This window comes from Perognathus longimembris, chromosome 24, assembly GCF_023159225.1.
Source record: "Perognathus longimembris pacificus isolate PPM17 chromosome 24, ASM2315922v1, whole genome shotgun sequence".
NCBI classification, from domain to species: Eukaryota; Metazoa; Chordata; class Mammalia; order Rodentia; family Heteromyidae; genus Perognathus; species Perognathus longimembris.
In genome coordinates this window covers 2,448,746-2,462,571 of record NC_063184.1, presented here as the reverse complement: position 1 = coordinate 2,462,571, position 13,826 = coordinate 2,448,746, and positions in this window count along the sequence as shown.

The window sequence follows — 13,826 nt, the reverse complement described above, 5'->3', positions numbered from 1 at the left end:
GAGATCTGAGCATCAAAATGCAAAGACAGTCAGAGCAGGAAAATCTTTGAGACTCTTATTTCCAATTAACATAGAAAAATTCCAGAAATGGAATCTCTGGCTGAAGTGGTAGAACACCAACCTTGAGCTAAGGGACAGTGCCCAGGCCTTGATTTCAAGGACTGGCACCAAAAAAAAGAGCTTTCAATTTTAAGTGTGTGTGTGTGTGTGTGTGTGTGTGTGTGTGTGTGTGTAGATATGCCTGGTGCTGGTGGCTCACGCCTGTAATCTCAACTACTCAGGAAGTTGAGATCTGATGATCATGGTTGGAAGCCAGCCCTAGCAGGAAAGTCCCTGTGAGATTCTTATCTCCAATTAACCAGAAAAAAACAAATGGCTCTGTAGCTCAAAGTGGTACCATGCTAGCCTTGAGCAAAAAGAGCTCAGGGACAGTGCCCATGCTAGTCTTGAGCAAAAAGAGCTCAGGGACAGTGCCCAGACCCAGAGTTCAAGCCCCATGGTGCTCTCTCTCTCTCTCTCTCTCTCTCCATATATATGTGTGTGTGTATGTATGTATATATATGTGTGTATATGTATATATACATATATATGTGTATGCATATATATGTATTATAGGTACATGTACATATATACACAATACATATATATACATACATATAATATATAATGTCTGTATTATGTTTGTAGTATATAAACATATGTATACATAGTGTATATTTATGTATGTATTGTGTATATATATACATAAATGTATGTATATACATAAATGTGTATATATATATATTTCCCTATATATTTAATACCTTACTGAAAACACTCTTCAACAGAGAAGACTCTCCCTTGAGACTAGTGGCACTTTGTCTCCAAGTGTGCCAATATCCAGCTCTCATTTTCCACAATGTTCTCAATATAGAAAAGCAAAACAAATGAGGAAAAAAGTAAATGAGACCTACAACCTCCTGACATGGTTTCTCACTATGAAATCATTTCATCTTTATATGACCTAAAGTAGTCCATGAAAGATCATGTGGCTTCCATTTGTGTGTGTGTGTGTGTGTGTGTGTGTGTGTGTGATTGTGATCATAGAAGGGATTTATCTATGAATTGTAAAATCTGCCATTTATCTTGCCAAAGTTTTTGACATCAAGATGACCCATGCTCATTGGGCTGCAGGCCAAGTACAAGGGCCCAGGTTCTACCCCAGCCAGGAAAGAAAAAAGAGGAAAATCTTCACATGCTAAAGATAAAAAGCTGCCCCCCTCCCAGATCTCAGCCTTAACTGAGTTGGGCGCTGAGTGCTCACGCCTATAATCCTAACTACCCAAGTGGCTGAGACCTGAAGACCACAATTGGAAGCCAGCACAAAAGTCTGTGAGATTCTTATCCCCAATAAAGTAGCAAAAAGCTGGACCTGGAAGTGTGGCTCAAGTAGTAGAGCACCAGACATGATCAGAAAAAAACTGAGTGAGACCAATGAGTCCCTGAGTTTAAGCTCCAGTACCAACACACACACACACAGCACCGGACCATTAGCTAGGCAGCAGTGAATCACATCTGTGCTCATCGTCACTTGGAAGGCTGAGACTGCAAAGACCATGCTTCAAGGACATCTCAATCCCCAGCTAGACACAGTGCTACATATCTGTTATCTTAGTTACAATAGGAAGCCTGTGAAAGGCAGATATCAGCCCCCGTGTGTGCCTGGGCAGAAAGCAAGACCCTAGCTCAAAATAGACAGCACAAAAAGAGCAAGGAGCATGGCTAAGTGGTAATGCACCTGCCTATCAAGTACAAAAGCCCTGAGTTCCAAGTCCAGTACCTCAAACAATTGGTCTTTTTCTCAGTCAGTCCAGACTGATCTGTGGGCTGTGGGCACACTCGAGTTCATGTCGTTCTCTTCTTTGTCTCAGTCCTCGTTCTGCACAAATTGCTTACTGGGTGTACAAACATATTTGCAACTGATGTAGTCGGTTTCAACTACCTAGACCAGAGAACAGAGGTCTAGCAGGCCAGGCCAGCCCACAGCCAGATCACATCAAGGAAGTGTACTGGAAGCCACACACCCAAGCACTTACATATTGTTTAAACCTACTTTGGGGCCACAAAAGTACCTGGAGCAGAAACCACATGATCCAGAAAACAGATTCACTTTTCATCCCCTTATAGGTAAAGGTTGGACAAGTGCAACTCTAGAAAGACACCTGCGGATGCTGGCCATCTGTGGCTCGTGCCTGTAACCCCAGCTAGTCAGGAGGCTAAGATCTCAGTATCACGGGTCAAAGCCGTGGGCAGAAAAGTTCACAAGAGACTCTTTTCTCTAGGTAATCACTGAAAAACCAGAAGTATATCTGTGGCTCAAAGTGGTAGACTACTAGCCTTGAGCACAAAAAGCTCAGGGACAGAACCCAGGTCCTGAGTTCAAGCCCCCCCATGACTGACCAAAATAAGAATAACGAGGAGGAGGAGGAGGAGGAGGAGGAGGAGGAGGAGGAGGAGGAGGAGGAGGAGGAGGAGGAGGAGGGGGAGGAAGAGGAGGAGGAGGAGGAGGAGGAGGAGGAGGAGGAGGAGGAGGAGGCTGGAAAGTCAATAAATGATAATTGTCAGAAAGATTTCTCATGAATAATTAGTCAGAGCATAAGAAAATGCCCCTTAGAATTTGATGTCTTGTAAATCCATCATTGTCTTCAACCTTTCCTTTGGTCTTGAGGCCTGATCTGGGTTTCCTGTTGTATCTGTTATTTGCCAAAGAATAATTGGGGCATTTCCCCATATAAAATATCCAGGGAAAGAGAATCATAATAAGATTCTAATAATGTAATCAGAAATGAACAGTAGAGATTATAAGAAATGTTTTGTGGTCATTGTGAATAGGGTACTTACCATAACCTATCAAGTCCACTTCAGTGATATACGTAATGTTACTTTGAAAACTGAACCAATGTCACAAGGTGAATCCAGCAGGCAAGGTACAGAGAAGCCACATTTTGAGAGGTCTATTTGGGAATCTTCAGTAGAAAGCCAGTGTCTGTAGGTGGACTAGTGTCACAAAGACCTGCAGCCCTATGAATATACATAACACTGTGGGAGAACTGAGTCCTGAGAGCACAGGAGGACAGAAAGAGCAGACAAACAATATTAACAACCAGATCACCCCAGTGGAGAGCTGAAGTGGGACCCCATGTTGACCAGAGCAGAACCAGGAAACCCAACACAGCACACAAGGCCTAGCATAATGGCGTCTGAGGGGCCTTGCCCTAACATACAGTCAGGCCAGAGGGAAGGGTCACAGGAAACTCAAGAGTCTCCCAAGTTCCAGGCACAGGACTGACTAACCAATCATCCAAGTCCCCGCCCCGCCTCTCAGATTCAGGCACACTTATCACCCAGTATGTGGGACTTCACCTTCCTCCACCATGAAGGTAAGATGCGGCCAGTTAAACCCAATTCCCTATGCACCAGATGGCCAAGATGGCGCTGGTTCAACCCAGTATCCCCACATCACTAAGGAAATCAAACAAGAAACACAGGTACAGCCCAGTCTATGGTCAGAAAGACCGCCGCCTTCACCCTTAAGGATAACACAACCCAATAAAATGGTAGTCAAACTAGAATAACATAAAGCACCCAAACATAGTGTGCTTACGATTTCAAGGTAACATGTCACTCATAAGCAATAGCAGTTATTGTCTTGTAAGAAATCTTATCCCTTACCACATGGCTCTTCTGTCCACATGATATTCTGGACTGGAAGGCTTTTAGAATATTGATTACATGAGACTAACAAGAGCTTTCCTTCTTTCCTCTGTTGTTGTTCTGTTTGGTGCTCAGGGAGAATAATGCCGACTACCAGAACTTTGATCTAGAAGCATCATAGTTCAACTCTAGATGTATGAGACTGAACACAAATCACACAACAACCTAGAGGCAAAAACAGAATGGGAACTCTGAACGTCTGATTCTCCATCTCAAAGCTCTTCTGCATCCTGGTGGTTCAACATCTACAAATGCCTTGGTAAAGGAATACTGACAGTAAGCTTTGATGTCCACGCATCCTTTGGGATGACATTTGTTAAGTTCTGGGCCAAGTACAACTTTGCAAAAGGCCGAGCACTCTTAATTAACTTGTGAGCAATGAAGGGTGACCAGTTGCCCAGCAGTCGGCTTGGCAGTAGTTATGGCCTTGGCCTCTGGAAGGACGGTGAATTCTGTTTTTAGTCTCTGCCTGTTTGTCCTGTTCCCTAGAGTACAGAAGCCTACAGGCCTTCTGTGGAATGACTGTGGTCAGCCCTAAATATAAGCAAAATGAGCGCACACCATCTTGATGGAAAGCTAATTTTAGCTTCTCCATTTCATTTTCACGATGCCCACACCGGGCACATCAGGCTTCAGCCTGGTTTAAAAATGGAAACCCCAAAACCACAGTAGGAAACCAAACATTGTTGAGATTGTGGTGATTAAGGCCCTCTTTGGGAGGCTGCAAGGGGGGGGGGGCGGTCCCCCTGCAGTGCCCCCTCCTCAGCCCTGGGGACACAGAAATTCAGTCGCTGGAAGGTGTGAACAGTGGCTCCTAGGTGGTGGGGCCCACGTCACTGTCAGGAACACAGGTGGCTTCTCACCACTGGCATGTGGACAGGCCCCACCTCTGGGCAGTGGAACCCAGCGTTCTTCCCAAGCCGCGCCCCCCCCCCCCTGGGCCGGGCCTCCCCAAGTAGCCCCTCACTTTCGGAGTCAGTGCAGATCTCACCAGCACCCCAAGCTTCCCACTGCGAGTTTTCTCTTCAGATCTGGGTTTCAATCTTGGTTAATGTTTGCCCAGAAATATGTAATTGCAGACTTCCTCCTCATAAACCCGTGCAGAGCCGCTGCCCAGGCGCGGGCCGCGCTCACGGCCTAGCCTCGACCTCCCACTGCGGCAGGGTGGCCTCAGAGCCGGGAGAAGATGGCTAACCACATGTGCGCACACGCCTGCACATGCCACCCACATGGGCATGCACACACACACGTACACACATACACACCACGCACACACCAAGCACACCACAGACATACACACTGCACACGCACACATGCACATGATTACATACACCACGCACATGCGCGTGCACATACACATCACACACACCACGCATCACACACACAAACACACACATACCTTGCATGTTTTGATAATGCTCCTGTCTCTTCTCCTTTGGATACGCAAATTCTCACTGGATTCTCTGCTAAACAGTTATGTTTGCCTTTTTTCATTGACATCAGTCACTGCCTCAGCTTCTGCCTCGGCCAATTGAATGGCAGTATGTATGTGTGTGTGTGTGTGTGTGTGTGTGTGTGTGTTCCAGTAATGGGACTTGGAACTCAGGGCCCAGGCTCCATCCCTTACCTTTTTCACTCAAGGTTGGCACTCTACCACTTGAGCCACAGCTCCACTTCCAGCTCTTTGTCATTTTTGCCAGTTCCAAGGCTTGAACTGAGGGCCTGGCACCTCCCTGAGCCTCTCTGTGCTTACGGCTATCTCTCTACCACTGAGGCAGCACCACTTCCAGCCATTTCTGAGTAGTTGATTGGAAATAAAAGTCTCACAGACTTTCCTGCCCAGGCTGGATTTGAACCGCAATCCTCAGATCTCAGCCTTCTGAGTAGCTAGGATGACAGGTGTGAGCCACAGATGCCTGGCCATGTCCAGCTTTTTGGTGATTCACTGGAGAGAAAAGTCTCATGGAGTTTCCTGCCCCACGTGGCTTTGGACCTCAGTTCTCAAAACCTCAGCCTCCCTGACTAGCTAGGATTACAGGTGTTAATCAGCACCCAGCCCTAAGGGACATTTTTTTACACATGGAATGTCACTGGAATGTCACTTTCCTACCATCCCAACACACACACACACACACACACACACGCATGCATGTGCGCCAGAACACAAGCTACACAGACACAGAGAGAAGTCACTGTAATCTCCTTTCTGCCCTCCTACTGCTGGTTGTATCTCTCTCATAAAATGCCATGCTCTTGCTTACATATCGATTTCCTTCCCCAGCCAGATGGGCCTCGTTCTGATCTACTCCACACTAATCTATTCCACCGCTCAGCCAGTGGTTTCTGTCCTCCATTGAACTGAAGTCATTGTTTATATGAAAGCATCCTTGGCCTGTCAGATTCTCTACGATGTCACTTCTGTCATGTAGCTCAAGGATCAGGACACAGAGCATGTCAGTGCCCCAAGGTGCACCCCAATCATCTGTAGTCAGCCCCTCCCCTCACCCAGTCCCAGCCCACCGCTGCTTCTGTTCCTGCGTTTGTGTGCTTAACAAGAAGAACATTCCGAGTGCTCATTCCTCGCGGCTGAGTTCACGCCACCTGTGATGGGCCGAGCTGCTTTATCCGTGCTTCAGTTGGCAAGCACTTGGATTGCTTCCAGTTCGAGGTAATAAAGTGAAAAAAGCCAATTATAAACACTCACATTTGACTCATTTTGCAAATATAAGGTTTGTGGTGGTGGTGGCTGTTCCTGGTGCCTTGCGCAGGTGCTGGAGCTTGAACTCAAGGCCTTGCACTCTCACTTGGTTTGCTTGTTCAATTCTGGTGCCCTACCACGTGAGCCACAGCTCTACTTCTGGCTTTTTGCTGGTTAATTGGCAATAAGAGTCTCATGAATGTGTCTGCCGGGGCTGGTTCAAACTTCTATCCTCAGATCTCAGCCTCCTGAGTAGCAAGGATTACAGGCCAGAGCCATGAGCCCTGGGCTGGTCATCTTTGAAGATGGAGTTGATGGATTTGCCTGTGCTGGCTGGCTTCGCATGCGGATCCTCTGGAGCCAGTAGCTGGGATTATAAGTGTGAGGCACGTTGGGGCTGGGAATATGGCCTAGTGGCAAGAGCGTTTGTCTCGTATACATGAAGCCCGGGGTTCGATTCCCCAGCACCACATATATAGAAAATGGCCGGAAGTGGCGCTGTGGCCCAAGTGGCAGAGTGCTAGCCTTGAGCAAAAAGAAGCCAGGGACAGTGCTCAGACCCTGAGTCCAAGCCCCAGGACTGGCCAAAAAAAAAAAAAATCCTCAACATAAGTGTGAGGCACAGTACCGGTTCTAGCACATCACAGTTCTGCTAACAGTGTCTAACTTTTTGCTTTCTGTTTAATTCCTCACCAGGTGCTTCATAATAGTCTTATATGTGAAATGCAAAGATTCCTGGCACAGAGCTGGGCATCTAGCCACGTCCAGACACATGGGGTTCTTGAATGGAATAAGGCCTGCATGTCTCTGTCACAATACTGCGCTGCGTGCTTCCGCAGTGTGTGCCTGCCCGCATCTCTCACCTCCGCAGGAAGCAGTAAAGGCCTCACGCGTGTGGAACGCAAATGTGTCTTACACACATCAGGGTGTCTTGTAGCCATGCATAATGCCATGTTAGACCAGTAGCCACACAGAGAGTTATGTCATTTTAAATAATAAAATATAGCAATCTATGTGTAAAGATGAGCAACATTGTATTCCTGCTTATCGTGATAAAGTTATTGGACATGGTTTGCTGTTGTATTCAGATTTTCTTTTAATGGCTGAACCATGTGCTGGTATCCCCTAGGAATAAAGACTTTGTGTGCATTTCATATAATGCTTTAATTATATTTGGTCCAATAAATAAAAATGAAGAATTACGTTCCTTTATTTTTATTTTTGGTCTGTGGTGGGGTTTGAACTCAAGGCTTGGGCACTGCCCCTGAGCCTCTTGGTGCTCACTGCTCTATTTCTGGTTTTTGAGTGGTTAATTGGAGAAAAGAGTCTCACTAATACTTTTCTTCTCAGGCTGGCTTCGAACCACAATCCTCAGATCTCAGCCTCCTGAGTTGCTAGGATTACTGGCATGAACCACCAGCACCCAGTGAAACATTCCTTTTTTAGGAACCATTTTGAGGGGCTGTTTTGTGCATAGCCCCACTTACAGCTTTTCAGTGGTTAATTGGAAATATGAGTGTCATGGACTTTTCTGCCCAGGCTGGCTTTGAACCTCAATCCTCAGCTCTCAGCCTCCTAAAATGACAGGTGTGCCTCGTTGGTGCCTGGCTTGGGATCTTCCTGTGAGGCCCCGACCACAGGACTGCATCAGATTCTGTGACGCACTCTAACCCTGGCCGTCAGCTATCCAGCTCTGGCAGCTGCAGTCCTCCATGCTGCCCACCTGAGCCCTCTTGGCCCACACGTGGCGGGGGCAGAAACAGCAGCAGAGCCAGCAGTGATCGGCCATGCCGAGACCGGCTGAGAACGGCCACGCTGAGAACGGCCACACTGAGATCGGCCACACCAAGACTAGCCACGCTGAGACTGGCCACAGCATTTCCCAACTTCAAGGAGCACTGACATGTCCTGGGGTTTGCTGAGACACAGACCCGAGCTCAGCATCCTCAGCAGAGCCTCACATCCTGGTTCTCAGTCATAAGGCCACCCTCAGAGGAGCAGCTGGATTCTAAAGCTTCTTCTTCTAGGTGTTTTGGCATCCCTTTTTGCCTAAACATGTCAGTGCTTAACCACTTAATGCTAAAAGTATAGGGCCTAGTGGCTTGCCTCGTATACATGAAGCTCTGGGTTCGATTCCTCAGCACCACATACATAGAAAAGGCCAGAAGTGGTGCTGTGGCTCAAGTGGTAGAGTGCTAGCCTTGAGCAAAAAGAAGCCAGGGACAGTGCTCAGGCCCTGAGTCCAAGGCCCAGGACTGGCAAAAAAGAAGAATTCTTCTGATAGTCTCAAGGTCTTCTTCTGGTACCAGAATCTGTCCCCTTCTCCATTTCCTGTCTGTGTCGCTGACGACCTCTGCCCTCTGTGGCTTAGGGCAGTGACTCAGTCATCACGACTGTGAATCTGTGGGCCTCTTATGACAGGGACAGGGCTTGGCTGGACTCTTCTGCTCCAAAGATGTTGCTGCCACTGGCTCCACTTCTCCATGCTAAACCTTGCTAAGAATGATTCCAAGTCTGAACTCAACAGGAACCACCAACCAAATGTTTACTCAAGATCTCTTGAGGATGTTTGTCTATTGTGTGGCAATTCAGAGTCGCAAGACAAATACTGCAATGAACAAAGACAAAAACATAGTATCATTTCTGTGATATGTTACTTTTCATAGCAATCACAAATACTTGCAGACTGGTGAAGAAAGGACAAGCCCCTACAAATAAATTCACAGGCAGGCTTTTAAAAAAATGTGATCCTTACTTTGGCCATAAATGGCTAACATTTCTCCCAAGTGAACCATCAGCTCACCACCAAAACCCTACCATCAGCACCACCGCCACTATTGTGGCACCAGACCTACCAATCCAGGTCCTCAGCAGCAGGTTTCCAAAGGCAACTGAGTGGTGACGTCCTACAAATCATGTCCCTGTGACTTTTGTTCATCCGTAGAGGCCCTAAGTTCAAGCCCCAGGGCCAACACAAAACAAAACAACTGCAGAAAGCAACTGAAGCATAGGAAACGCCGAGTAACTTGCTCAGTGTTGAGATGACAGAGACAAGAAGGGGAATTCGTGGTTTCTGCATCCACAATCATATTCTGGTGTGTGTGTGTGTGTGTGTGTGTGTGTGTGTGTGTGTGTGTGTGTGTATGAAAGACAGAGAGAGAGAGAGAGAGAAATTCTGCTGTTGAACTGGTTGACCCATTCATTTCCAATTGAATAATTATTCAAAAACTTGTATAATCTTTTCATCAAGGTAGTGTCAAAGCCCAGTATTCTTCTCTGTTTCCTACTTAAGTTTCTAGGGACAGAAGTCGGATTACATCATAAAGTACTTGCTCCTTGTTGGCCCTGAGTGGAGGGCGGAATGGGGTGTGTTTGAACTCGACCTATTTGCGTAACCCCCCAGAGCCCTTCTGAGGAGCAGCAGGTCAGAAGCTTCAAGTACTAAAGGAATGTTGGTTAAACCATGTTTCAGGGCATAACAAAATCACTTAGGAATTCGCCTAAAATGGAACCTTCAAAGTGTCCCTCGTGGCTTGAGAGTCACTGTACTTTCCCCCTAAGTCCGGCCCTGGGGAGACATCGGTTCCTTGAGTTTTGTTGTTTGTAGTATTTGGTATGTTATTTGAAGTAAATCGAAAGCATTCCTTAAAATGCCTCCTTGCTGGGATCCTTCTTCTTTTCACACAGCTGTAGCTCTGAACTTGACTGCTATCTTTATTCTTTGTGTGTGTCTGTGTATGCGCATGCGCGTGCATGTGCACACACCCAGGCTGATCCTTGGGCTGAACTCAGGGTCTGGGTGTCACCCTTGAGCTTTTTTGCTCCAGGGTCTCCACAGCACCACTTATTCTGGCTTTTGGCTGGTTAACTGGAGATAAATGTCTCACAGATTTTCCTGGCCTTGCTGGCTTTGAACCCTGGTCCTTCAATCACAGCCTCCCGAAAATCAAGGATTTGCAGATGTGGGCCATTGGCGCCCACCTTGACCTGATTTTAATAGGGGAGAAACAAGTTTTCATCCAGTAGCTCAGACAAGGAGCAAGTGAGGTAGAGATCAGGAGGATGAGTGAAAGCCTTATCACTGTTGTTATTATTGGTCTCGGTCACCTATATAAGGTGGAAACTTCATTGTTCTCTTTCCACACATCATAGAGCATAGCTTGTCTCTTAGGGTTCTTCACGAAGTGGACTGGCCAGGGCATGGGGCCTGTTTTGAAGGCTTTGAGTTCCATGGAAAGGAACTGACTGTAAGTTAGCTCCTGGTGTCTTCATTTTGTAGACATCAAAGCACACCAGGACACCATGGCTCATACCTGTAACCCTAGCTACTCAGGAGGCTGAAGTCGCAGGGCCAAGGTTCAAAGCCAGCCAGGCAGGAAAATCCATAATACCCTTATCTCCAATTAAACACCCAATTACCAGAAATGTTGCGGTGGCTCAAGTGGTTGAACACCAGCCAGGAGCAAAAATAGCTCAGGACCCAGGCCTTGAGTTCAAGCCCTAGGACTGGCATGTATGCATGCGTGCGCACATGCACACACACACAATCTAGACAAGACTTGAAGGCAACTTTAAAACTTAGAGAAAATAGCTGTAAAGCTATATTGCTCATGACAACACGACACAGAAAGTCACAGGAAGGCACATGGCAGGCCCAGCAAGCTGGCAGCACACAGCTAGCAGAACTAGGAAGATGATGCCAGAGGCCCTGGACTGCAAACGTTTGCAGTGCTCCTGGCAGAAGAACTTTGGAGGTGTTCGTCACCCCAGGGACTTTCCTGAGCAAGTAGACAGCACCCCAAATCGATCAACTGGAACAGTAATGGCCTGACTTCTGCGTAGTTCTCATGGCACAAATGCAACCTAAGCAGCACCACAATAATCCATCATTTTGTTTGATTTGGTATTTTAATGCAAAACAGGCCTTTCCCCCTCAAAAAATAATCGATCCAAAAGTTGTATTTTGCAGAGCTTTGACAGAGAGATTGCTTCATCGTAGGGTCTTGTTGATGTATCTTCTGGCACCTTAGTAAAGCAATTGTAACTACGTATTAGCCATTTTTTTTAATCTTCTCACGGGCTTTAAATATAAAACCTCTTGATATGATAAAGTATAGGAGATGAACCCAAAGGCAAAAAGAAGAAAGAGTTAGATCAGATTTGAGCCATCCATTACCCAAAGATGAGTTACCATGCACTTCCCAAGACAAAGTTATTTCCCAAAGCTGTCCACAGGCTCTAAACATTTCAACGTATGCTAACGCTGAGTAGAGAAATTAGCACATCAAACACGTTAACAGGGTTCCCCCTGAAGCAGCTACCTAAGGAGAGGCTGTCCTCTGAGGGTAACTGCCCAAACCCCACTGCTGAGCAGACACGGAGACACTGGGGCAACTTTATAAAACATGCCAGCAATGACAGCAGAACAGCTGCTGCCCTTCTGGAAAGTTCAGAGTCCGGCCCCACCCCCGCCACCCTGCTGTGGGAGATGCTGCATGTGGACTATTAGGAGATGCTGGGCCACCAGGCGCCCATGGGCTCACTCCTGTAACCCTAGTTATTCACGCGCTCAGAGCTGAAGATTGTGGTTCAAAGCCAGTCCGGGCAGGAAAGTCTATGAGGCTTTTTATCTTCAAATTAGCCAGCAAAAAAAGCTGGAAGTGGCTCTGTGGCTCAAGTGGTTGAATACTAGCCTTGAGCAAAATAGCTCTGGGACAGTTCCCAGGCCCTGAGTTCAACTCCCAGGCCTGGCACACACACACATACACACACACACACACACACACACACACACACACACCAAATGATGCTGAGAAAAACAGGTGTCATGTAGAAGACTGAAATGACAGTCTAGTTCCTCACCTGAATCAAAATCAATTCAAAATGGATGAACAATATTGATGTAAGACCTGGAATAATGTAATGACTTGAGTTCGATTAGAGTACATCACAGGAGAAACACTTGAAGAAATAAACACAGGGGATGACTTTCTAACTGGAACTTTCATAACTTAGGAAATGAGAGCAAGAACTGACAAATAGGATTGCATCAAATGGAAAAGTTTCTGCACAGGAAAGGAAACAATTTCCAGACTAAAGAAACATCCTGAGCTGGGAATGTGGCTTAGTGGTAGAGCGCTTGCCTAGCAGGTTTGAAGCCCTGGGTTTGATTCCTCAGCACCACATAAACAGAAAAAACCAGAAGTGGTGTGGCTCAAGTGGCAGAGTGCTAGCTTGAGCAAAAAGAAGCCAGGGACAGTGCTCAGGCCCTGAGTCCATGCCCCAGGACTGGCAAAAAAAAAAAAAAAAAAGAAAGAAAAGAAAAGGAAGAAACATTCTGCAGAAGGGAGACAGTCCTTCCCAGCTAGTCAGTGGACAAAAGATCAATATCCAGAATATTTGAAGAGATAAAAATTAACACAGAACACATAATTGGTTTAATAAATGGGAAAATGAACTGAACATTTTTCAAAAGAAGAAAATGAACTGACAGTTTTCAAAAGAAGAAACACAAATGGACAGGAAACACATTTAAATGCTCAGATTCCTTAGCCTCTAAGGAAATACAAATCAAAACAACATTGAGATTCCATCTTGCCTCAGTCAGAATGACTGCCATCAAGAAAACAAATGACAAATGCTGACAAGCATGTGGAGGAAAGGGAACATTTCCTCGCTGTGAGTGCAGGGTAGACTAGTGCAGCCACGGGAAATCAGTGCAGAGGTTCCTAAAAGTCCCAGGGCAGAACTGCCTTCCAATGCTGCTGTATGGCAAAGGAATGCTGTAAGTCATTATATAGTAGAGATACATGCACGTGCGTGGATACATTAGCACCCTTCACAATAAGCCAAGTTATGAAATCCTCCTAGGTGTTCCACTAACAAGGAAAATAAAGTATGGTATACACATACGTGCACACACCTACACACACATATTAAGATGCTGTCAGGCACTAGTGGCTCCTGCCTCTAATCCTAACTATTCAAAAGGCTGAGATCTGAGGATGGAGGTTCAAAGCCAGCCTGGGCAAGAAAGCCCATGAGTCTCTTATCTCCAGTTATCTACCAGATATCTATCAGAAAACTGGAAATGGAACTGTGGCTGGATGTGGCAGAGCACTAGCCTTGAGCAAAAAGAGCTCAAGGACAGTGCTCAGGCCCTGAGTTCAAGCCCCACAAGCAAAAAAAAAGAAAAAAGAAAAGAAAATGTGATGCATATGCCTGTGTATGTGTGTGCGTGTGTGTGTGTGTGTGTGTGTGCATTTCCACCCATAAAGGGACATGAAATTATGTTTGCAGAAAAAAGATGGAACTGGAGACCATCGTGCTATGCAAAGTAAGCCAGACCCAGAAAGATAAACCCCAAGTTTTCTCT